At 36.0% G+C, this 25,377-nt stretch overlaps 1 protein-coding gene across 4 annotated transcripts in view; it reads left to right on the top strand.

Annotated features, from left to right (window-relative positions):
• The window catches only part of CNTN4 (contactin 4), a 985,842-nt gene that overhangs the window by 161,967 nt on the left and 798,498 nt on the right, over positions 1-25,377 (top strand). For 2 of the 4 annotated variants that reach the window (XM_055259617.2, XM_055259612.2), the window contains exon 2: positions 3,716-3,800. The exons of the other annotated variants lie outside the window; for them this stretch is intronic. The gene's annotated coding sequence lies outside the window, so the exon portion shown is untranslated. The remainder of the gene's footprint in view (positions 1-3,715; positions 3,801-25,377) is intronic. 4 annotated transcript variants of the gene reach the window in all.

Genomic DNA, 25,377 nt, shown 5'->3' with positions numbered 1-25,377 from the left:
TTGTTGCTTCTAATCTTATAAGCCATAAGTGCTCTTCTGCAGGTGAGGAGACGAAGATATACAGAGGTTAAATAATGTACCCAAAGCTATATTGCTCTAGTAATTGGTTATTTAGTGATTTTTGTTTTTTTTGGCTCTGTAAATTTGAGGCCATTTATCTTCAGAACTCGTGCTTTTAGCCACACCTCTCCACCTATTCCCTTCTCCCCAGCATCTTTATGGCACCTGGCTATGCATTTGCTTTTGCTCATAAGCCTAGGTTTTGTCTGGTCAGTCTGTGAACATAAACAAGGAATCTGCTAACCAATCAACAAGGAGGAAGGGAGAAGTCAGTGAAAATCGTCACTAATGTTGAAGATAATAAACATTTTGGACAATGCCTGATGTTTTATAAAGAGCTTTTCACAGGAATTCTTATTTACTTATTCTCATGGTACAAGTTGGGAAAACTAATCTCAGAGTTGTAAATGTTAAGTGCCTAAGGCAACACAGCCAAAAGTCTATAGCTGGTGCATTAGTCCGTTTTCACGCCGCTGATAAAGACATACCCGAGACTGGATAATTTGTAAAGAAAAAGAGGTTTAATGGACTCACAGTTCCACGTGTCTAGAGACGCCTCATAATCATGGTGGAGGGCAAAAGGCACATCTTACATGGCTGCAGGCAAGAAAGAACTAGTGCCAAGCAAAAAGGGAATCCCTTATAAAACAATCAGATCTCGTGAGGTGTATTCACAACCACGAGAACAGTGTGGGGCAAACCACCCCTATGATTCAATTTTCTCCAAAGTCCCTCCCACAGCATGTGGGAATTATGGGAGCTACAATTCAAGATGAGATTTGGGCGGGGGACGCAGCCAAACCTTATCAGCTGGTGAGTGAGCAGCAGACCTGGGGTTCATATTCTCGTATCTTTGCATTCCTTGCCATCCATTGCATTGTGGGAAGAGCAGATAGTTCTCCCCTCCCCACTCTTCTTTGTTGTGTGTCTGTCCACTGTTGATGAGAATGTCACTCTTTGTCATTTTAAAGCTTTTTTTAGTCACTGAGCTTTCCCATGATTTTCACAGGTCATTGGACTTTTGTATTGCTTTATGAATTATATACTGAAATAAGATCCTTGGCTACAATTACAGTTTTGTATAATTTAGAGAGCATGTAGGCACCATTTTCTTGCCCAAGAATGGGGATAACAATTCTTTTACTTTCTACCACATAATGTAGCTGTAGGATGAAATCCTGTAGCTGAAGTTTCTCAACTCCAGCCCATTGATATTTTGGGTCAGGTGATTGTTTGTTGTGGGAGGCTGTCCTGCGCATTAGAGGAAGTTCAGCAGCTACCAAGGCCTCTACCCCGTAGCACCTCATCAGTTGTGATAATCAAAAATGTTTTCAGGCATTATCATTTCTTTTTGGCTTCCAGGGGATGTAAAATTGCCCATGGTTGAGAACCTCCGGATTAAATTAAGATAATAAATGTGAAAATGTGTTGTACCTTTTAAGACATTTTTCAAATTCAAGGTGTTATTAGGATGAGCTTTAAGAGCAATAAAAAAAATCCTTGTGGCAGATGAGGTAAGCAGCAGAAGGGAAAACAGGGTATAGACATTAAGGACTAGAGTTGGCTGTCTCCTGTTACAGTCTTGTGAAAGCTCACTCATATGGATTCCTGCTATGAATTTCGTGCTTTTGCATTATTCCAAGCAAATATTTAATACAACGTTGCCTGCTAATAGAACTTCCCGTTACAGATTTAAGTTTTCTTTTTCTCTTCTTTTATTTTTATTTAATTAATTTATTTTTTGAGATAGAGTCTCACTTTCTGTCACTCAGACTGGAGTGCGGTGGTGAGATCTTGGCTCACTGTAACCTCTGCCTCCCAGTTGCCAGTGATTCTCCTGCATCAGCCTCCTGAGTAGCTGGGATTACAGGCGCCCGCTGCCACACTTGGCTAATTTTTTGCATTTTTTAAGTAGAGACGAGGTTTCACCATGTTGGCCAGGCTGGTCTCAAACTCCTGACCTCCAATGATCTGCCTGCCTCAGCCTCCCAAAGTGCTGTAATTAGAGGTGTGAGCCACTGCACCAGGCCTAAGTTTTCATTTCTTTATGAAATACTGTGCAGCATATTCACTACCATATGATGAATAATTAAAACTAAATTGCAATTGTCAAAATAAATGAACACTTCATATTTGGAGGTAGAAAAATTCCTAATTTTTTTCCCATGTAGTTTATTGCATACTATTCTTTTTTTTTTTTTTTTTTTTTTTTTTTATGAGACGGAGTCTTGCTCTGTCGCCCAGGCTGGAGTGCAGTGGCGCAATCTCGGCTCACTGCAAGCTCCGCCTCCCGGGTTCACGCCATTCTCCTGCCTCAGCCTCTCCGAGTAGCTGGGACTACAGGCGCCTGCCACCACGCCCGGCTAATTTTTTTGTATTTTTTAGTAGAGACGGGGTTTCACCGTGGTCTCGATCTCCTGACCTCGTGATCCGCCCACCTCAGCCTCCCAAAGTGCTGGGATTACAAGCGTGAGCCACCGTGCCCGGCTATTGCATACTATTCTTATTTGTGGTATTTGGTGTTCTATAGTTACTCAAAGTTGTTATAGCATTTATACTATATTTGTTTTGTTGAACTGAAATCATAGAACCTGCCAATTAAATTTAGAACAATGTCATACATGTTGGTTTCTCTATTACTTACGGAGTAAAATTCTCAAAGTCCCATGAGGTATCCTTGTCTTAATGGCATGGATATGTTACTGCATGTGCTCTTATTGTCCAGCCAGCTGGCATTCATATATAAGATGTTATTAAATATACATTATTTATGTGATAGGCTTTGGTGATGGGGCTTTGAGAAAGCTGTCTAGAAGAAGGATGTGAGCATTCTCTGTGTTAATAACTTTCTACTATTTTATTTCAATGTAACTTGCTACATTTGCCATCTGGAATAGAAACTTCTGCATCAACCATTAACTATCAACACCAACTATTCCAGGCTGCAGAATTTCAGTTTGAAACGGTTCTAAAATTCTATGGAACAGTGAAGGCCCGCTTGCTTCATTGTGCTTTCCTTTAAGTGGAGTATTGCCCAGATGTGGAAGCTAGATGTTGAATTTTCAGACGGAGCTGTTTACCTTGAGAATGGCTGGGCACCTTCCATTTGTACTACTTTTTATTATTGTCAGAACTGATCAAATAAATCTGCCTGAGTATCTGTGTGTGGGATGCATGTTGAAAGCGATTTTATTGTTGCCCAATAAGTCCCCAAATGCTGTCGTCTTCCTTTTGTTTTCCCTCTCCCATCTTCAGTGCCTTTTTGCAACTTGCCTCACAAATCACATTGTCTCTACTTATTACCCAGGCTTTTCTTCAGCTGGTAAAATGGATTTTTTTTTCCTCAGCCAGATTCAGAATTTGCCCTGTTCTTATTCCCTGTATGTTTCCCTTCACTTTTAATGTGAAAATTGCAAATATATTTCTAAACCTTTCTGCACAACACTTTCCATTTGTGGAAAACTCACAATATATAAAGTAATGAGAGGAGATATCTAAAATGCGTCTTCCATTTTCTGCTCTGTATCTCCAACTGGACCAATTTTTCCAGATAATTTCTCCTTTCTTTCCAACTTTATCTGCATCGTAGAATTCAGAGAACTAAAAGCATTTCTTCCTTTCTTTCTTTTTTTTTCATATTATTTCTCTACTGCAGACTTCGCTAACTGATGAAACACTGCCAGAGCCCACTTGGACTTTTTCGCAGCTTTACTTAAGGGAATAAAAGCTCTCATGCTGAGGTAAGGCAAACAGTCCATGTAGGTTCTCACTAAAAAGAAGAGTGGATTTTATAAGCTCGGGCATGTCTTATAATCTCTCTGTGCCTTGTTCTTCTATGTAGCTTGATAATTTACCATCTGTCCTTTTTCTGCCCAGTGGATTTTTGAGGTTCACAAATGTGAGATACACAAAGATGTGATATAAACTTGCTGTTCCATTTTTTTTTTTTTTCTGCAAATAATGCATTTTCCCTCCAGAACTGTTAACTGGTAACTATCCTATCAGACTCAAGATGATTTTAAATAACACTTTTTTTTATACTGTGCTTAGTTAGGGTTAGACTTGGCTGCAAGAAACAGAAAATTCATAAGATCAGGAGCTTAAATGAGATACAACTATGTTTTTCTCTTTGAATTAAAACTCGACATAGGCATTCCAAAGCTGCTGTAGTGTTCCTTTATGTCAGGGGTCCAGGATTTGTCAGACACAGCTTTTGTCCTTATGATGCAGATGGAGCATAAGGACAATGTGTTATAGTCACATTCCAAGCAGAATGTGAAAAGGTACAATTATTTCCTTGTAAGGAAAGTTCCCAGTAGTTGCGGTACAACTGCGCTGGTTAATCCTGTGGATCAGTGCTTAGTCAGATGGCCGTGTGTGGCTGCAAAAACGACTGGAAGATACAGTCCTTTTTCTTGTGGCCATGTGTCCAGCTAAAATTTATGTCTTCTAAGAAGAGAAAAATTAGCAGTATTTTGCTCTCAAACATTAATTTTAGTATATCCTATATTTTAAAACACTGTTGCTGGGTAGATTGTGAACTACATGTGGGCAAGGACTGTGTATAATAAAAAATATTCTGCTGTCAGCTCTTAAAGGTGGCACAAAAATAATGAATAAATATTCACTGAAAATATACATGGAGAGATGGTATTTTTATCATGTGAAATATGACTCAAAATGAGACTGATTTTTTACATTTTAAAACAAATGCACCCAACTATTCTTTATTCATTCAATAATCACTGAGCATATATGCTGATTCATTAAAGTATCATTTTTCTTTCTTTAATTAAAAATCTTAAATTGACATATAATAGTTTTACATATTTTTGGAGTGCATATGATATTTTGATATCTGTAGTAATGATCAAATTAGAGTAACTGGGATATCTCTTACCTCAAACATTTATTTTTTCTTTGTGTTGGGAATACTGCAAATCTTCTCTTCTAGCTATTTTCAAATATACAATAAATTATTTTTAATTATAATTTCCCTATTGTGGAGTTAAATATTAGAACTTATTTCTTCCATCTGACTATATTTTTGTGCCCTTTAACCAGCTTCTCTTCATATGCCTCTCCTTTCCTTTCCAAGCCTCTGGAAAGCATCATCCTACTCTCTATCTCCATGAAATCTACTTTTTAAATTCTCATATATAAGTGAAAATACGTGGCCGGGCGCGGTGGCTCACGCTTGTAATCCCAGCACTTTGGGAGGCCGAGGCGGGCGGATCACGAGGTCAGGAGATCGAGACCACGGTGAAACCCCGTCTCTACTAAAAATACAAAAAATTAGCCGGGCGTGGTGGCGGGCACCTGTATTCCCAGCTACTCGGAGAGGCTGAGGCAGGAGAATGGCGTGAACCCGGGAGGCGGAGGTTGCAGTGAGCCGAGATCGCGCCACTGCACTCCAGCCTGGGTGACAGAGCGAGACTCCGTCTCAAAAAAAAAAAACCCAAAAAAAAAAAAAAAAAAAAAAAAAAAGAAAATACGTGTTGTCTTTTTGTGCCTGGCTTATTTCACTTAACATAATGACCTCCAGTTGAGCAAATGACAGAATTTCATTCTGTTTTATGGCTAAATAATATTCCATTGTGTGTATCTATACCATATTTTATCTATCCATTCATTTCTTGATTGACACGAAGATTAATTCCATATCTTGGCTATTATGAATAGTGCTGCAGTAAACATGGCAGTGCAGATATCTCTTCCATATACTGATTTTCTTTCTTTTGGATATACACCTAGCAGTGACATTGCTGTATCATATGGTAATTCTATTTGTAGTTTCTTGAGAAAACTGCTTACTTTTTTCCATACTGGCTGTGCTACTTTTACATTTTCACAAACAGTGTATAAGCTTTCCCCTTTCTCTGCATTCTTGCCAGTATGTGTTATTTTTTGTCTTTTTGATAATAGCTATTCTAAGTGGGGTGAGGTTATTTCTTACTGTTTTTTACTTGTACTTTTCTTGATGGTTAGTGATATTGAAAATTTTTTAATATACCCATTGGCCATTTGTTTGTCTTCTTTTAAAAAATGTCTATTTGGGTCCTTTGCCTATTTTTTAATGACATTATTTGTTTTTGCTATTGAGGTGTTTGGGTTTCTCATGTATTCTGGTGATTAATCTCTTTTCATATGGAAAGTTTGCAAATATTTTCTCCCATTTTGTAGGTTGTCTCTTTACTTTGTTAATTGTTTGCAGTGCAGAAGCTTAAAAAGCTTAATGTAGCTTCATGCAATCCAATTTGTCTATTTTTTTGTTTTTGTTTTTGTTGCCTGTGCTTTTGAGACTTACCCCAAAAATCTTTTTTGAGACCAATGTTCTGTATCATTTCCTCTGGTAGTTTCATAGTTTCAGGTCTTACATTTAAGTGTTTAATCCATTTTGAGTTAATTTTTTGTATGGTGAAAGATGAGAATCTAGCTTCATTCTCCTGTATATAGTTGTTCAGTTTTCCCAACACCATTTTTTAAATTTATTTTTCATTTCAGTAGGTTTTGGGGGAACAGGTGGTATTTTGTTACATGAATAAGTTCTTTAGTGTTGATTTCTGAGATTTTGGTGCCCCCATCACCCAGGCAGTGTACACTATATCCAGTGTGTAATCTTTCATCTCTCACCCTACTTGCACCCTTTCCTGAGTCCCCAAAGTCCATTGTATCATTCTTATGCCTTTGTGCCCCCATAGCTTAGCTCTCACTTATGAGTGAGAACATACCATGTTTGGTTTTCCATTTCTGAATTACTTCACATAGAATAATAGTCTCCGTTTCCATCCAGGTTGCTGTGAATGCAATTATTTCGTTCCTTTTTATGCTTAAGTAATATCCCATGGTGTATGTAACATATTTTCTTTATCCACTCGTTGATTGATAAGCATTTGGGCTGGTTCCATATTTTTGCAATTGCACATTGTGTCAGAACCATTTTTAAATGAGAATACATGCCTTTGGAGCTTTTGCTAAAAATGAGTTGGCTGTAAGTGCATGGATTTATTTCTCAGTTCTCTGTTTCGTTCCATTGGTCCATGTGTCTGTTTTTATGCCAGTATCATGTTGTTTGTGTTACTATGTCTTTGTAATATAATTTGAAATCACATAGTATGATGCCTCTGCCTCCAGCTTTATTCTTTTTGCTCAGAATTGCTTTAATTATTCAAAGTCTTTTGTGGTTTTATAGAAATTTTAGGATTGTATTTTCCATTTTTGTAAAGGACGTCATTGGTATTTTGATAAGGATTGCAATCAGTCTATAGATTGCTTTAGATAGTATAAATATTTTAGCAATATTAATACTTCTAATTCATGAACATGGGATATTTCTTCATTTTTAATGTTCTTTTCCATTTCCTTCATCAGTGTTTTATTTTTGTGTGTGTGTGGAGATCTTCCATGTCTTTGGTTAAATGTATTCCTAGAATTTTTTTGTAGCTATTGTAAATAGGATTGCTTTCTTGATTTCTTTTTCAGGTTGATCTCTGCTAGTGTACTGACACACTACTGATTTTTGTATGTTGATTTTGTATTCTGCAACTTTATTGAATTTGTGTATCAGATTTAGGAGTTTTTCATGGAGTCTTTAGATTTCCTAAAATAAAAAATCATATCATCTGAAAATAAGAATAATTTGACTTGCTTTTCAATTTGGATGCCTTTTCTTTCTTTTTCTTTCCTAACAGCTCTGACTAGGACTGCCAGTACTATGCTGAATGAAAGTGGTGAATGTGGGCATCTTTGTCTTGTTCTAGATCTTACTGGGAAGGCTTTCAATTTTACCCCATTCAGTATGGTGTTAGCTGTGAGTTTGTCATATATGACCATATAATCATGTTGAGGAATGTTCCTTCTATACCCATTTTGTTGACAGTTTTCATCATGAGGGCTGTTGAATTTTATTTCATGCACAAGTGTTGTTTTTCTTATGGTGACTTCTTTAACCATTTATCAAGTCATGTTTTGGATTTCTCCTTAAAAATGAGTCTCAGACTTAAGGTTCAAACACCTATGGAAATAATTCTCTTTACGACTAATTTTTCTCTTTAAACCTACTTTTCTTCATTTCTCAGAGAAGTTATCTTGCTCTGATAACTTTTTAACTCTTCCTAAAAATCAAATCTCCCCCCAACAAGTTGGAGATTTGGTCCTCTTGGGGAATTTTTAAGTAAGGGCTGTTAGCTGTGATTGAGGTGCCTGTATATCTGAGACAAGGAGCCTTAATGGACTAGGATCAAATTAATTAAAAGGTACATTTATTGAGCCCTGCCATTGAAGAATTTATAATGTCTTCTATGCAAACCAATTCATTGGTAAGGAACAGCATTGCTATTCTGAGCATTTTAGAAATACCACAATATTGGAGTCGTCTCAGAAGGATCTCTGAAGAGTTCTGGGAAGGTGACAGTCAACAGCAGAATAGCAGCTGCCACCACAGTCAAGCAGTTGGTTTGCTTGGCTTGGAATTTTTAGTCATCTAAGGAGTATGGCTTCTCCAATACTAAAACCAGTGACAAAATTGCAAAAGTTATTTTTATTGCTCTTCAAATATGAGCAAACATTTCTGTGATTCAGCTTATTTTTATATAATTTTACAGGGAATCAAATTAAGAATTAAATGCATTTTTTGGCATAGTTATGTCTTGTAAAGAAAGAAAGATGGTGCCAGGGGAATTTTCCTTTCAAATATGTAAAGAACTTCTAATGAGTGAACTTTTCCTGTGTCGGAAAGATAGCATTCACCTTCTTTCCTGGCTTCTGTGCCAACTTACGACTGTGGTGTGTAGAAATTTAATGTCAGCCACTGAAAGAACCATTTCCTAAGGTGATACTGCTTTTTACTCAAGGAATAAGTAGGTTCCCTTTGAATTGACCTGTGTGTGTTTGGAAAACAAGCATAAATATCTCATCTTCTCATAGGAAGAACACTATTTCAAAGAGCCATTTTCTTTCCTAACAAAGAAATTCATACTGCAGACAAATCAGCAATTTCACAGCTGGTTTTTGAAATCCTGAAATGATGTATACAAATCAAAGCAGGAGAGATTCATTTGGAATGAAAGGAATATTTGAATTGCATCCCAATTTCTAATAGGATATTGTTTCATGGTTCTACAGTATTATAAACATGTCATGTCTGTTATACATGACAATCATATCTCATCTGTGACTCATGAACTTTATAAGAAAGTGACAATTTGAAAGCATAGAATTGCCGGATTGGATGGAACAATATCTTCTAAGCTATTTCCTCTCCTTTTCCCATTTTTGGTTGACCATGCTAATTCCCCTCTAAAACTTTCTTATACAGCAACTTGAAAACACCCATTGCTTCTTAAAGTAACCTATTGTCAAAGAATATTGGATTTTCTTATGTAACTTGAAAAAATGACACTTTATTGGTTTTGATTCTACCACCAAGAGTCACAGGGAACTTTCCATCTTTTCATCATATATATAACAGGCTTTTCATCTTTATATAACAGTCCTTAAATATTTTCATATTGTAATAATTTCCTATGGAACCTGTTGACTTTAATGCCAGGGTTATAGTGATGGAAGTAATGAGAAGTGATCATATTCTGGATATATGGCAGCAGTAGATAGAAGGTGTGGTTCATAGGAATTGATCATGGAATTGATGTGGGCTGTGAGAAAGAGCAGTCAATGTTTTTGACCTGAAGATGTTTTACTAACATACGTTAAGCATTTACTATCTGCTCAATATACTTTGCTAGGCATCGTAGCACAATTAAATGTGCATTTAGATAGCTGTTCGGTGATACAAGTAGGACTATTTTGTCAGACTAAGAGAACATTAGTCTGGCCTCTTATGATGAGGGAGGGGTTCCCTTTCTTTGCATTCTCATGCTTTGACTTGAGAGAGCAAACCTATATGTTATTATGGATCAGAATTATAGATTTCATGCTCAGTTTTAAGTCTAAAAATATGCTTTTCAATATCTAGTATTTACATGAGTGTGACTTCTCAGGAATTATAACGAGAGCCTGAAAAATTACCAGGGGCAATATTTTCAGTCCGGAGGTGTTATACCCCAGTTATTGCCACTAAATTTTAAGCTCCTTGGGAGCAGGAATTTGATTCTTTTATTATATTAATAGTATCTGTTACATAATATTAACTCAGTAAATGCAGGGTATGCTATTGTTAAACTATAGTCCCAGTCTCTGTAAGTGGATTTTTTAAGATAGACTAAGTCCTAGTTAATGTGATATATCTCTATTTATGTCTGTCTGTCTGTCTATCTGTCTACATGCCTACCTACCTATATATCATCTATTTATCTATCAATCAAGAGAATAAAATAAAGAACCACTCTTGGAGAATCAAAGTTTTTTATAACATGGTATGCAACTGCCTTACCTTCTTTATCAGCCACCTGCATGCAAACAGCATAATGTCTGAAGTTAAAACGTGTAAGATATATGAGAATGGAATCTTTGGTGCAGTTCACTCTTGAACTCTTGTCTATAGAGTAAGTAGCCTGGGGTAGTTTCTCCTCCTTTTTTTATATGTGGGGAGAAGAAATTAGGTGGCTGCTTATCTTGTGCTAAATAGGTTTCTCTGCCAATCCACAAGGTAGCAGGGAATTCTTAGTGCCACTATGACAGATTAACCAAATAGGCATCTGTCTAAATGTCTGATGCATTAGTTGCACTGCCTGTAAAAGAGATGGGCCTCCTTGAGAAATAAACCCAGACTGAATTTCAAATGTGGATGTGTCCCCAAAATTGGCAAAGTTTTCAAAGGTGTACCCTTCAAAGGAGAGCAGAAATAAACTGTACATTAAAAGAATTAGTACTCAGAGGCCTTTGTTTAATCAATGGTTAGTTTGGTGGTGATTGCACAAATTCACTACATTAAATTTAATCAGGGATGTTTCTGGGATGTGGGTGGCATGCTTACTGATTAATTCATTTATATTCTTGAAATAAGATATGTTCTCCTGGATGAATTTCCACAGTTTGGTAATTTCACAGTATGCATTTCAGCATCTCTAAATGGCTGCTTTGTTCACTGTCCCAGAGCCTAAGACATGCTGGGTGCTGGGTACTGATTAGTTTACCGGACTAAGAATGACAGACAGGAAATGGCGCCATTTTAATCTCTCAAAAGAACATCAAAGGAATCATTTCGATGGCTGTAAATACTTCAGGATTTTGATGCCACCTTTTCAAGTTGCCTTAAGAAATCACTTAGGAATGGTATGGGAGATCATGATACAATGAGGTCCTGCAAAGAAGTACACCTTTCTTTGTCAAGATTCTGAAATTGATTAAGTATAACTATGTCTATGATGTAATAGATTATATTAAAACTATCATTTTGGAGAAAAGAGACCTGATGGATTATAGAGTCTATAACCTTATTTATAAAAAACGATGAAATGAAATTCACTAGTTAATTGACTTTTGTAGATGGAAAGATAGTTTGTAGTAGAGCTTTGCATTCAGGTCTACTAGTTCCCACTCCCCCACCCCCCCACCATTAACTGTTATAGCCAGTTTATTTATTTATTTACTTTAACTTTTATTTTAGGTTCAACGATACATATACAGGAGATTTGGTGTACGATTATTTTGTTACCCAGGTACTAAGCCTAGTACCTGATAGCCAGTTTGAAGTGTGTGCATTGGGGAAGGGGGGAGTAAGGTTGTTCTTAGACAGTTAGAGGCACAGAGAGTTACTATGTATATATATATATGGTATTGCCTTATGTTAATACATCACTGGGCTTTAAGTGTGGGGATGGACAGGAGTACTTGATATGACCTGTGGGGCCCTGCTTTCCTTCATTCTCAGAGAGATTTTGCAAACTGCCTAAAATATCTGTTAATATGCTCTGTGTCTACATGCTTACAGACATGATGACAGGGAGGGGGGAAAATATTGTTCATTGTTGTTGTTTTCTAGCTGGAACCATGAGATTTGCTTAAGGAAGACTGAAGGCTAGCGTGACAGAAAATGGAGCTCAGGAGGACCCAGAATAAATTACATTCCTTTGGAGGGTCCTGGGAGGGGCAGGCCATGGCTTACTTCATTCTATTCCACTCATTTCTTACAGTTCAGCTGCCTCCTGATGTGCAGTTGTTTAGTATGCAAATCAATAATCATTACCTATGTGAAGTGTTAGTTCACAGGCATGCAGGCTGTGGTCAGTTGGTACCTGTTCCCTCCTAAAGAACTATCTCTGAAATTGAACATCTCTATTTTTGTTTGTATAAATCTGAATATTAATTAGACCACTTCTTATGAACTTAGGGACCTCTCTGCTTTTGGTGACAGTAGCAGGCAGAATATAGATGGTAGAAAACGAAGTATCATGCTGTTTCTGTAAACGGTTTGGTGTCTCCATATAATAAAACTCTTTAGAGTTAACTGCCTCCAGAAACAGGGACAAATGTGATGTCCTTTCTCTGCCCCTTGAATTAAATAACAAAATGAACAGCAGATCATTTTGTTGTTGCTACTCCATAAAGATCATTTTGTTATTGTTACTAGGAGAGAGTGGAGTGTAATGGAAAGAATACATGTTTACAGCTGGGCTGTAATCCTGGATCTTCTGAAAAGTAAGAATATGTTCTTGAATGAACCTCAAATTTTGTGAATGTGCTTATTATTTTAAAGATAAGAACATGGATTCAATTTCTGTCTCTGTAGTAACCTGCTGTATTATCTTTCTCTAGCTATATAACCTCTCTTTGCTTCCATTTCTTCATTTGTTAAATAGGGATAGTAATAGCACCTACATCATAGGTTTATTATAAAAAAGAAATGGATTCAGATTTTTAATGTTCTATGTAATTACTTATCATTGTTATTTTAATAAGGAAATATTGGTTATATAAATAGCCAAGAAAACAGCCAATTGAGACTTTTCTTCCTAGATTACCTTGGTTATATCAGTGCTTCTGGGTGTGGTCACTGATATTCTACAGCTGAAACAGCTGGTGGGGTCCCCAACTAAAGAGTGTATGTTATTGGAGGCTAAGAATTATGAGGCAACTATCTCTGACTTGAGAACCCTAACCTTATATTGACATCTGAGATTTATTCATCAATAAACACCTTTTTGTAATCCAGAATCATGTTATGTCATTACTTTCTATATCAGAATTTAAATGTTAATGGACCAAGACATTATGCAATGAATACTAAAATGTTACTAAAATCATGTGTTGTGAAGAATATTTGGAAATATGGAAACATGTTCACAAGATGTTAAGTAAAAAAACAGGTTAGCAGGTTGTAAAACAGTATTTCAGTATGATTCTAAATTTGCAATCATTAAATAATTTTATAATCATGAAAAGTATTATTAAAATATTATAATCCTGTGATAAATTCTAATGAGTACTTTCTTGATTTGGCTTTAACATTTTCTAAAATGAAAATTACAAGTTTTTTTCTGATTATAACAGTAATAAAGCTTGCTACTGTAGTTATTACAAGCAAAATAGAAAAATAGGTAAAGATGATTAAAATCATCCACAATCCCACTTTCTTAAAATGGCCTTACTAAGATTTTTAACAAAAATTTACTCCACATATTTATTGATGAATTTTTATATGCACCATTTCTCTAATTTTCCTAAATGGAATTTATAATATCTACCTGTTTTCACTCAATAATATATTGAACTACATGTTGACCCTCATCATTGTCCTAAAGTTTCAAGTCATTGAATAGAGATACAGCAATCACTTACTGATGGAGATGTGTAGTTTGTTTGTCTTACAATTTGTTCATTAAAGTTACACTATGATAAATATCTTTGTGCATACCAATTTACCCTACCAAAAGATATGAGAATATTTCCAATTGAATTTTAAAATAAAAACCTCATTATTCCGTTAACTTACTTTCATTTGATTATTGAGGTTGAGTATTTTTCCATAGGCATATTTGAGCCCCTCAACTTGACAATTGTATTGATAATTATTCACTGTATGATTATTGTGATTATTGCAATTAAATGATTACTTATAGTTTCTCATTTATTGGAAGGAGCGTTGTAAGGGTATCAGAAACACTAGAGCCCCCCCTTTTTTTTTTTAACCACTCTCTTGCCCTGGACATTAGGTGGTGATTGGACTCTCAGATACTGCTTTTGTAATATTGCATGGTCAAATCAAAGGAAACCACTGGGATTACAGTCCCATCAATTATAAAGGGACTTAGACCTAAGGGGCTTAGATCGTGTCAGGGGACTGATGGAGCCCTATCAAAGTGCCCTGTCATGTCCTGTTATATCTCCTTAGGGTTAAGTGTGTTCCCAAAGCCCTGCATCTTGAGGTAGGCATGGGAATTATTTTCAAAAATATCAACATAGGATATAACTTTCTCTCTTAGATTAGCTAAACTTAGAAGAAAAATTTCTTTGTGATCAAATGTTTCTGCCATATTAAAATCTACAAGTCAGCTGGTGACCAGATTTTGTGATGCCGTCCAAAAGGTTTTAGTACAAATACTTCTTAAAAATGCAGTAAGTAATTGTAAACTATGATACTTTTAAATTCTCTACAAGATTATTCAATGACCATTTTTAAAATAGATGGTTTTTCTGTTGTGGTCTTAGTTTTCATTTTATAGTTGACCCCACGTGTAACTTTCCAAAGACTCTCAGGATTCCCTTCAGTCCTATTCTGTATATCTATCTAGTCATTGTCCCCGTGAAATGGTAAAAGGCCCAACTCAGCTTCTTTTGCAATGTGAGCAACAAACATCTCAATAGGATGTGTCTCTTCAAGTTGTTTTTCTTGTACTATTGATGTCTTATGGGGAGATATTTAACTTCACCTCTTGGTCTTATTTGTAGCAACTTCCATGACTGATGAGCCAGTTGAATTAGTCTTTGGGATAGTCACTAAGTAGATGGGAACAGGATTTTCTTGGTTGGAAGTCCATTTCTTGAATATTCAAGTTTGTTTGTTCTAGAAATTTAATTGACTGAGCCTGCCTAATAAAGGAAATCTTCGTCATGCCAGTGTGAAGTTCTGCTTGCCACTTTGCTATTTTCCTCTTAATGCAGTACTAATATATGTTGAACCAAAAACAAAAACCTGGGCTTATATCATAACACACCTGGTATTAAATTATGGTACCACCATTTGTTATCCTAGTTAGTTAACAACTTTCTGAAAATAAAATAAGGATAATAATATCTATCTTGATGTACCTTTTTTTTTCTTATGAGGTATCTAAGATAGAAGAATTTCTTTTTCTTTGCCTTCACTTAGTAGAGGTTAGCGTTATTTTATTTTATATAAACATAGAAATAAATATCTGCTGGAGACTCATTTGAGAGAAAACAACCCATGTTGGATCTTAGGGAGGTAGATACACTTTTCCATTCTTTCTTCAATCTACAGAGGTTCATGTCATACCCACATCTTCATCTAAAAATCAAGGAATGAGGCTGGACACCATGGCTCACGCTTGTAATCCCAGCACTTTGGGAGGCCGAGGCAGGCAAATCACTTGAGCTCAGGAGCTCAAGACCAGCCTGACCAACACAGTGAAACCCTTTCTCTACTAAAAATAAAAAAAATTAGCCAGGTGTGATGGTGGGTGCCTGTAATCTCAGCTACTCGAGAGACTGAGGCAGGAATCACTTGAACCCAGGAGGTGGAGGTTGCAGGGAGCCAAGATTGCAACACTGCACTCCAGCCTGGACGACAGAGAGAGAATCCATCAAAAACAAACAAACAAACAAACAAACAAACAACCCAGGAATCATTCTAGACATTATTTGTTCCTCAAATCTATAATTGTTTCAGGATCTATGTTTGTTTTCTTTTTACCAAAGCTAAAGAAACACTGTTCCTTATTCGCTTTTTTTTTTTTTTTTCTCATTCTGGCTACTTACTTTTCTCCCTCATAGATAAATGCTAACAACCAATGAATCACCATATTTCTCCTTTATTGAAGCTGTCTCCAATGGCATTCTCAGCAAGTTAAAATGTCAAGTATATGGGCCTTTAAAAAAGGTTTCCAAAGATATCCCTGGGGAGGGAGGGAAGAGAAATTTGAGGAGGGAGGAGGGAAGCCATGTGACCTGAGAAGCAGGAATTCTGTACATAAATACTGAAGTTTACTGTCAAGCTTCCAAGTAAAAATGTTAAAGATTTGCAGTATCCACAAGCCATGTCCCTGTGATAAGGCTGGTTAATGCCTAGAACATAACGCTAGGAATTCAAGAATAGGGATCATATCCTAACTGAGTACTGATGATCCATCTTGATAATGTGTCAAAGGGCACAGGATGAGGAGTGGAAGGGTTTGAGAGTGAGAATAAATTACTGCAAATCCAAACATCTGATTGGATAAACAACTCCAAGTGGATATAATTTATTATTCACTCCATAGAAAGATTAAAATGTACACCCTAGGGAGATTAAGGTAAGAATAAGAGAGATGCCTAAAAATTTTATATGTACATCATCCACGTTGCCTGTTTATCAGAGTCACTATAATGTTTAGTGCTGTAAATGGTTAAGTATGAATATATCAGCTGAATACTTTCATGTCAGTTGAGCTGTGCCCTTGTCATAGTGAGCACTCTTTTCATGTGGACATTTGGATAAACCAGTGTTTAGAGATTATGTTTTATAAATTATATGACCAAATCCCAATACCACATGGAGAATATGTAATTTATGTGCTAATTGGATCATGTCCATTAGACTTTATCATAACTATCTTTTATCTGCACTACAGTTGTTATTTACTAAAACATAGTCACATGAAAGTTTTCTATAATAGTATTCTACACTTTCTATTCTCTGACTCTTAGGAATCACTACTTCTTCTGAACTCCTTTAGCAATGAATTTCACAATTATATATTATTAATGTGAAATTAACAATTATATATTATCATATACATTTAAGTATATGCAGTGAGTTTCACAATTACATATTATTTCATGTGTTTATTTTTCTCATCAAAAAATTAAATCTTGGCCAGGCACGGTGGCTCACACCTGTAATCCCAGAACTTTGGGAGGCTGAGGCAGGCGGATCATGAGGTCAGGCATTCGAGACCAGCCTGGCCAACGTGATGAAACCCCGTTTCTACTGAAAATACAAAAATTAGCCGGGCGTGGTGGTGTGTGCCTGTAATCCCAGCTACTCAGGAAGCTGAGGCAGGAGAATCACTTGAACCTGGGAGGCATAGGTTGCAATGAGCTGAGATTGTGCCACTGCACTCCAGTCTAGGTGACAGAGCCAGACTCTGTCTCAAAAAAAAAAAAAAAAAATTAAATCTTGATTTGAAAGATTTGAAATATCAGGTGAGTATAAAATCATTGGTAATCCTAACAACCGAAATTAGTAATTTCAAAAATATTGCTTTTTGTATGTCTATACACTTTTATATATTGAAAACATATATATGCAAATATGTTGAATTCATTTCATATCTTTTTAACATTATCTGCATTATAATTTTGAATTTTTTTGCTTAATTAATTAATTTACTATTATTATTTTTTGAGACAGAGTCTCACTCTGCTGCCCAGGCTGGAGTGCAGTGGCACCATCTTGGCTCACTGCAACCTCTGCCTCTTGGGTTCAAGTGATTCTCCTGCCTCAGCCTCCCGAGTAGATAGTAGGATTACAGGTGCAAGCACCACGCTCTGCTATTTTTTTGCATTTTTAGCAGAGACAGGGTTTCACCACGTTGGCCAGACTGGTCTTGAATTCCTGGCCTCAAGTGATCCACCTGCCTCTGCCTCCCAAAGTGCTGGGATTATAGGCGTGAACCACTGCGGCAAGCTTCTTTGCTTGATTTATGATCTTTTAAAAAATTTATCATGCTGGGTCAATTAAGTGGTAAGTATTTAGAAAGTAAGACTCTTCTATTTTTATGGTCTCTGTGGCACAGTGCATTGCAAGTAGAAGTTCTCAATAAATAGCTTTTGTTGTAAACTAACACATTGGTTACTTTCTAAAGTCATTTGCTTTTTAAAAATCCCTTTGGTATACTAATCTAAACTATATCACTGTACTTGTAGACCAAGGGATTTGTCTGGCCAACATGGTGAAACCTCATCTCTACTAAAAATACAAAAATTAGCTGGGCGTGGTGGCGCATGCCTGTGATCCCAGCTACTCAGTAGGCTGAGGCAAGAGAATCTCTTGAACCTGGGAGGCAAAGGTTGCAGTGAGCCGCGATCGCTCCACTGCACTCCAGCCTGGGTGAGCTACTGCACTCCAGCCAAGGGTTTGGTCTACAAGTATAGTGATATAGTATAGATTAATTCAGTTGCTTTAAAAAAGTCCATATGCCACAGGATGGCTCAAGATATCAATCTATATCTTAGAAAAATTATTATACAAATAAATAGGCAATAAGATTGAGAAAAACTGGTATATTTGGTAAAAATACACCAAAAAAGCAAGAGAGGAAGAGGGAGATATGTGTTTTAGAACCCACACGTTTTCACCAGGTGAATTTTAAAGGCTATAAGAGTTCATAAATCTTAGCATCCTGAGTCATTTCAGAGTCTGATAAACATCATTTAAATACGTAATTTAGTTGTTTCTCTTTTCTTGTTAGAGAAAGGTGGTGCAAACTTATTTTTGGAAGACTGTCAGCCATATTAATAATGAGCAAAATGCCTATTGAGTTGGTTTTGTAAAAACTAAGAAAATGACTTCTGAAGTTAAAACACATGCAAACTGTTGCTTAGTTTTAAAAATATATATATGGAGTGGAACAAAAGTTCCCACTCAACAGCTTACTGAAAAATACAAAAAGGAACGCCGTTTTCAGCAGGTTCTATTTGCTATAAAACATTTTCTTTTGTTATCATTGTTTTATTTTTTTCTTTCTGGTCTCCCCCACTTGCCAACGTTCACAGCTGGGCATCTTTTCCATCTTTCCGGTACTTTGTGTTGCATATCCTTATGTGGAACACATATATGCATAATTGTTCAGGTTTCCCTCCTGTCTCCATTGTTGGTAGAATTATCATTCAAGTTAACATTAATATACTTTTTTGCTCTTCTCCTCCTCCCGGTTTGTCCTTTTGTCACTTGGAAAATATTGATTTCCCTCCATTGTAGGTGAGATGCACCTACATGGCTCATTTGTGCTTACTTCCTTCTTGTTTGGAGACTCAGCAAGTTCAGCACAATGCTATTTATTGAATTTAGCTGTCAATTTCTTCTTCCTCGCATGGCTGACTAATTCAGTGGAATCAGCACAATACCAGAAGCACAGAGGATAATGGCTTAAATTTTTTTTTTTTTCACAGAAAATTGTAAATCAAAAGTAGAGGCTAAATTTGGGGACCAATCCCTTCAGAAGATGGCAACTTATAAAGTGTGTGCGGGACTGTCTAGGTGAACATGGCAACAGATATGATTTTCTAATGGGGCCCTTCTCAGCTTTTCATTAAATGTCTAAGAAATACACAGAAAGACATGAATTGGCAGCAGGATTGTGAAATAAAAATTAGAGGAGCCTCTAACATAGGCAAAAACTTTCCTTCAAACAGACAAACAAAAGCGTATAATCGATGAAGAACTAAAAATCAGAATAACCTCATTTTCTTCACAGTACAAAATACTAAAAAATCAACAGAGTTATTTTCATGAATGGCTTAGTCTTTGGAATTGGCTTTGGACATGCATTCCTACTCCACTCATCCCAGTGAACCTCGACACATTAGCTGGTTACTGATAAGGTAGGAAGGTGAACTTGACCTTCACCCTTTGTGAACTTGGTGCCATTTACTAGGATCTTACTGGCCTCTTTCCGCCAAGGTCAGCTCCTCTTGTGTTACAACAGAGAAACTACTAATCTCAGAATATAACATATTTTAGATAAGTGGTATGGAGAAGCAGGCATGCTTAGTTGTTGAAAGAGAAGTATACAGTATGCACAAGTGTATACTTTTGTTAAGTTTTTATGGTGTTCAAAGAAGAACTTTAAGATACTATTACAGCATAGTCTTTAAGAGAAAGGATGTTAAATAGACAAGATGCTTTTGAATTCCAAGACCCCTGTGCCTAACCCTGAAAAAGTTTTCTAACTTCTTTGTGCCTTAGTTTCCTCATTTGTAAAATGGCCACTAAACACTTCATAATATTACTGTGAGGATTAAAAAAGTAAGAACTATGTCCAGTGTTTGGTAACTATAGTAAGCCCTAGATGGATGATTGCCACTACTGTTATTTACCCTAAATAAATTCAATATTTATCTTCAGTTATTATTATACCACACTGTTACTAAGTTAGGCTTAGAAGGAAATGACTCCCTGTTAGCTCTGAAGTTTGAGCTACAAGATCATGCCCATCAAGTTAAAATTAAGATTTCGACCTGACAATTGAAGGTGCAAGCCTAGAGAGATTACCTTCCATATGAGCTTAATTCCTGGCCTAAGTGGATTGCTCACGTTATCTAAGTAGAAACAAACTGAAACAAGCAAAACTACTAATAAAAACATCCAAATAAATAAAATTATTGATTCAGGCAAGGAATAAGGATTAATACATTTGATAATAAGGGGCGGGATAATTGTATAATGTCAAGCTGGAGTCACACATGTAACTTTCTAATCAAAGGAAAAAAACACACATCGGAGAGATCCTACTATTTCCATCCTATTCCAGTAGTCAGTCAGTTGTTATATGCCCTGTGATATAATGCAAGATATAATGGGCAACTTTCACAATGTAGTCTAGTCAAAAAAGTTTTACCAACATCAGATTATTAGGAGATACAGGAGATCGAAGAGCAAGGGAGACATCAACGCATGGATGCAATCAGACAAATAACACACGTGAGACATTCTGTGGAACAGCAGGCCTGGGTCTCTTCAACAAGTCACTGTCTGGAAAAAGGACTGAACTATATTAAGAACGACTGAAGAAACAGAATCAGATGCAATGATTGGTCTTGAATTAGATACTTATTTTGTCAAACCAGATGAAAAGGCATTTTTGACAGGATTGCCTGTTTTTGTAACCCAAAATATGCATTGCAAAAAATAAGCAGGACTTTTGTTAAAATATCTTTAGATAGAATTGTGGTATATATATATATATATGATATATATGTGATTATATCTACATATATCTCTATATATATTCTGTCTAAAAATTCTCACAATTCTGTGTAAAGATATTTTAGACAGAATTAGGAGATATCTGTATCTAGCACTAGATATAGCTAAATATATATTCCTTTATATATCTATAAACCTATGTATCTAGCTATATATATTTAGATATGTCTTGCTCTAGAGATATATCTAGCTCTTATATATATATGTGTATATATATATATATATATATATATAGAGAGAGAGAGAGAGAGAGAGCTAGATATAGATATATAAAGGAATATTTATCTATATAGTATGTTTATGACCTACAAGTATTCTTTTTTTATCAGGTTTTCTTGAACACCAGATATATGTATATACCAGACCATTCAACATGCATTTATTTTTCTATTTTTATTTTTAAATACAGACAGGGTTTTCTCATGTTGCCCAGGCTGGTCTCAAACTCGTGGGCTCAAGTGATTCACCTGCCTCAGCCTCCCAAAGTGCTGGGGTTACAGGCGTGAGCCACTGTGCCCAGTGTCAACAGGCATTTATAAGCATTGGTATAATCTAGTTCTCTTGATTGATTTAAAGTATATTTTGAGAATTGTTTATTATGATGGTTTGAAAGGTGATTATTATAAAAATGAGTAAAATAATGAATCACTACTCCCTTTTTTGTTTCTTATTTTGTTTGTTTCTCCCTTTTGTACTCAAGTAACAAAAATCTTAATTTAGCTCTGAGGATACAAATGAAGAGTAATGTTTCTTGCCCCTGGTCCCACAGTTAGTGACAGAGAGTCACTAAAAATTGAAATGCAGACAGTCCAATTTCAGAAACCATGCTCTTGACCAATATATTGAAGGGTCTTTAGCTATTAGTCACCTATAAAATATGTGGTCATAACTGTAGAGAACACAGCAGAATACCACAATAAAAAAGGATAAACGAAACTTCACTATTTTTCATGGAAAAACCCAACTTGTATTGCCTGCTTCCTTTGTCAGCTTTGAGAACTTCTGTATGAAGTTTTGTACCTAGAGCTCCAGCTCCTGAAAAAATTGTTCCAAAAGCCTCAACACCAGTTAAATTAAGTTCCTGTCAGAAGTTGGAAACATTATGAGAATGACACACATGGTTTTTGTTCAGATCATCTGGGGAATGCACGTCGCACTGGCATCAACCTCCAACAGAGCCTTGGGATGACAGAAGCAGCCATTCGGAGGAGGCCTCTCCTTGCTCTGTTAGTGAAAAGTTGAGATTTGGATGGCATTTTTCACACTCTTGACAGTTTATGACATGCTGATGGGATGAAACAGAAAGACTAAAAGTTGGCTGTGACCCAGCAAGCAAAGTTACAAAAGTCATTCCTGGTCACATAAGAGGTTTCACTGCCTCATTTCTAAAAGCTAATTATTACTAGCTTTTTGTGATTATCAGATACACTTCTTCCATTTTTGATACCTCCTACTCTCTTAACATGGACAGCATTGTTGAACTCAGGATCTGAAGTCAGACAGCATTGTCTTCTTTGAGCCTCAATCTGCTTGTTAGTGAAGTAGGGATGATGACAATTCTTTCCATATAGTGTAGTTGTGAGCATGATAAAATGCCTAGCACAGGGACTATCTAGTAACTCCTAGCCACAACTATTATGCTTGTTAGTCGCCATGGCCTATTTATTTTAAGCCCAAAGCATCTTCTGGAGCTAAACACTGTATTGCCCTTGAAGTGTTTTGTAATCTCTTCACTTCTGTTTACTGTACGTTGTGGTCTTACACTGCTCCTGGCCACTGTTGAGCTATTCCTAAAGGAATACAGCAATTTCAGAGGCCTTCTGAAGCTCCCTGTCATGCCTGGCAATATCATTATATACCAACTGATATGTTTTTACTTTTCCCAATTCTTGACAACCTTATATAGTAGTGCTTCACATATCTGCTTGGAAAAAATATTTGGGTAACAGCTTTTGGTATTGTTAGGTGTTTTGGATTTTCTTCTTACCTTTTTGTTTATCGTAGTATAATTATAGGAATTACTTAATTTGTCGAATTGCATTATTTCTCTGCTCGTCTAGCATCATCTTTCTGTATGGAGATAAAGAGCAGTTAATTTTGAGTAATATACTAGAAGTTTGGTATTCCTGACTCTCATTTTTGGCGAAACACTCTACTGACTCAAAAACAAAGATTTTTTATGTGCTTTGAAATTTTAATAATCAAGTGATGTCTAACATTTCACATTTTCTCCAATAGCCACTCTTTTCTTCTTTTATTTTTGCATATAATCCTGCTCCATTTCTAAAATTGCCCTTTGAAATTTTCTTATTTTCCTACACATTCCAGTTTATTACTATGTGGAAGCTGATAATATTTATACTTTGTTTTCTAGAAGATCATTGATATAAAATTTTATTTTATGGTTGATTTTCTTGTGAATGGGTGTTTTACACAATTTTCAAGTAATTGGCCTGGATTTTATGAGGCCAATCAAATGTAGCAAACATCATAAAATTACTGAAAATGTATCATGATGACAAATATTTAACAATTGGTTTATTGCTGATTGGTTGTAGTTCCATTTTTCTCTAAGGTGTCTTCCTTAAAATAAGCATATATAAATGACCATTAAAGTATACAGTATGCATTTTTTCATTCTCTAGCAATGAGAGCAAGCACATAATGTTGTGATCACTGTTAGCCAATCTGTGTTCTAACATGCTCTCCCTAGTTTTATTCTACTATGTTGTTCATTTAGTATATGGCCTCATTCTTCCACTTTTTTTTTCTGTTTTGATGAATAGTTTGGATAATAATGACTGACCCAAGGTGTGCAAATGATTTAAGCAAACAAAGCCAAACTATCCCACTGTCTTTTGAAATGTAGGCTTCAGGGTATCTTGAATTGCATTCAAAAAGATAAAACTCTTCATCAGAATTAAAAAAATACGTTTACACAAAATCATGTACACAAGTTCATAGCAGCATTATTTGTAATAGCCCCAAAGTAGAAACAAGTCAAATGTTCATCAACTGATAATTCGATTAAACAAAATCTGGCATAACCATAAATGGAATATTATTCAGGCATAAAAAGGAATGAAGCTCTAATACATGTTACAAGTTGGACAAACTTTGAAAATATGCTAAGTGAAAGTAGTCATATACAAAAGGCTTGCAAGGTTCTATGCCTTCATGTATATGAAATGCCCAGAATAGGCAAATCCATAGAAACAGAAAGTAGATGAGAGGTTCCTAGGAGCCAGGTACAGAGGGGAATGGAGAGTTATTGCTTAATGGGTATGGAGTTTCTTTAGATGAAAATATTCTGGAGTGGTGGTGGCTACACAATTTTGTGAAATATACTGAAAACCATTGAAGTGTATGCTTTAAAAAGGTTAAATGGTAGATGTTACATTATGTGAATTTTATCTCTGTAAAAGCATTTTAAGAGAAGACATTATAATAAACAGAGTACAAAGATCAGAAGACAAAAGAGATAGGTGGAAATTATTTGACATTATGAAGAGCATTGTAAGTCTCAATTTCAAGGAGAATTGACCATAATTGACAAAATATTGCATAAATAATATCAGGGATGCATTTGGATAAGAAACGCATATTACAATCCTTTATAATGTTAACTTAGTATGTTTTCCAATTTCCACAAATAAACTCCATCTCCCCCAAAGTATAGGCAAGTAGTCCTTGAAAGTTGGAATGGAAAGATGAAGCAATATTTTCTAAATATGTCACTGAAACAGGCTCACAAAGCAGTATATGCCATGTAATGGGAGCTGGGGTATAGAAGAGAGGTTAATCAATGCTGCATAGCTAAACTGGAAGTAAAGAGGGATTTCATCAGAGAGGTTCCGTTTAAACTTGTTTTGGAAGGATACATAGGAGTTCTCCATAGTGTGGATAATGAGGGAACAATATGAGCAGTAAGAACTTTCATCTAACCTTTAACTTCTTTCTTCTATCCAGAAAGGGTTAGTCAATTTTGCATTGAGCACCATCGCCCATTCCCTAAATATAATTCAAACAGCTTGTTTTGGTTTGGTATATAAGGTTTAGTTTTCCTCCAACTTCTGCATTTCTGTTCAAGGGAGGCCATTAAACCCTGTTTTTATTTCTAATCTACAAAAGCTAAAAAAGCATATTTCCCTTTATGAATTTTTCATATGCTCATCTGATGCTTGTGTGCTCTCTGCCCCTTTGCCTGGCCT

The sequence above is a fragment of the Symphalangus syndactylus genome, chromosome 21 (assembly GCF_028878055.3).
Source record: "Symphalangus syndactylus isolate Jambi chromosome 21, NHGRI_mSymSyn1-v2.1_pri, whole genome shotgun sequence".
NCBI lineage: Eukaryota > Metazoa > Chordata > Mammalia > Primates > Hylobatidae > Symphalangus > Symphalangus syndactylus.
Note: the sequence above shows the minus strand (reverse complement) of the source record. Positions and strands in the feature narration are given on the sequence as shown.